The following is a 1,856-nucleotide window of genomic DNA, read 5'->3' on the forward strand; positions in this document are numbered from 1 at the left end:
GATCCACCAATTATCTATTATCAATTAAGTACATGTACAAACCACCGGGGAATTGGAACTCCATGATGAAGTCATTGCCATTTGGTCTGTGTTTGTGCTGATTTAAAGTAAAATCAGTAAAATAAAACAATTTGTGCCACTATGGTTTTTTTATTTCTTTAAAATCATATTACATGAGCTATCATGTAACTATCGACCCCATCATCGTCCATATCACTCGAGAATAGTCTTCGTCTGTCATTCGTTCGTTCTACGTTTGTGCTCAAGGTGACCAAACGACCCGATTTGTGCGGGATAGTCCTGCATTTTGACCACCAATTGAAGCTTTTAAATTGAATACATTTTTATCACACCAACATTTATCCCCATGCATGCTGTGCAGAGTCAGCGCAGCAGCATTTGTGACAGCAAAGAGTTTCCTCTTCTCCTGCGCTGTCGGGGACAGGCGTGGAAGAGAGAGTTGCCATGGTTACAGGAATGTACATACACGCAGGCTTTTTCTCTCTGTCTCTTATGGAAAATGTAGCCTACTGAAAAGTTATTCATTGTGAGTCTACTGAATAATTGAACTGAGAGGATTATTTCGGCAAAATCGGTTTTATTTTATGAAAAAATATTGAATTCAAAGAAAATAATTTAGCTTATTTTGTGCATGGTCAGAAAATCCTCTGGCCACTCCCAGAAAACATTTGGCAACCCCACAGGGGCAGTAGTTTAAGAAACTAAATAACAACAAAATAATCTTACGGATTACTAGTTTAAGTCTGTCTCTTTAAAACTGGTTTAACTAACAAGACTAGCTCTTGAAAAACTCAATATTTAGGTTGTCGGATACAACATTTTTACTATATTTTTCTCTACTTTTGTTTAGTTTGTGTAAGTACAGTATTTGATTTTAGGTTAAATGGAGCAAGGTAAACTTCAGCTGACCTTGAGGTGACAAATATAATACCATTCACCCCTTGTTTACCTGTAAAAGCAGTGACAGGCCTGAGTTAATTTTTATAGACATATAAAATATTTTATTTTCTATCCACTCATTTCCTTCTATGCTGAGCTTTGAACCTAGTGTAAAACTGGTGGAGTGAATTTGTAAAGCGAAAAGAAATAGAAAAACACAAACATACATGCATACATAAACAAACACAGATTAAAAAAATAAAAAATAAAAAATCATTCTGTGTACCTTTCAAATTTTATTTCATTTCATTTTATTTATTTCAACAGTCATCGTACATCTACTACTTTTTAAAACTTCATACAACTGTGCACATCGACAAAATGTAGAGTTAGCAGTGATCTCAGAAAATGACGCAGGCCAACGCTCACATACTATTCATATAGGCACCATCTTTGTCTATAGGTATCATTGCTTCGTATTTATCTATTGGATGGTGACGTTTGGAATAATTGCCTTTTTCTCCTTTTTAAAATGTTTTTTTTTTAAGAAAGATCATTGTGGAAATGAAGGGGAATCCTTTAACTTGCAAGATGAGCATTTACCTGACGGCTGAGTCCCTTTAACCTCTCAGATCCCACATCGGCACATTTTCACAGCTTTGGAGATACCTTCAAATGCACAAAAAATGCACTCGCCTCACAAAAAAGAGAGAAGTACTCCATCCATAGAAAACACAACTGCTTTTGTTTTTTAAGGCACAATTGATTTGATAGCCGTCTCAGTGATGATTTTTTATAACATGTTATCCCTCAGGTTTGTTTTAAGCTCACGCGTCAATCACTCATTTCAATCCTAATCCCGACACCGTGTATAGGTTTTACCCACTTTTTCTACGCCTCCCAAGTGTCATCTTTTAGTTGGCTTTTTACCAGAAAGGTCCACATTCATTGACATG

The sequence above is a fragment of the Zeus faber genome (assembly GCF_960531495.2).
Source record: "Zeus faber genome assembly, chromosome: 21".
NCBI classification, from domain to species: Eukaryota; Metazoa; Chordata; class Actinopteri; order Zeiformes; family Zeidae; genus Zeus; species Zeus faber.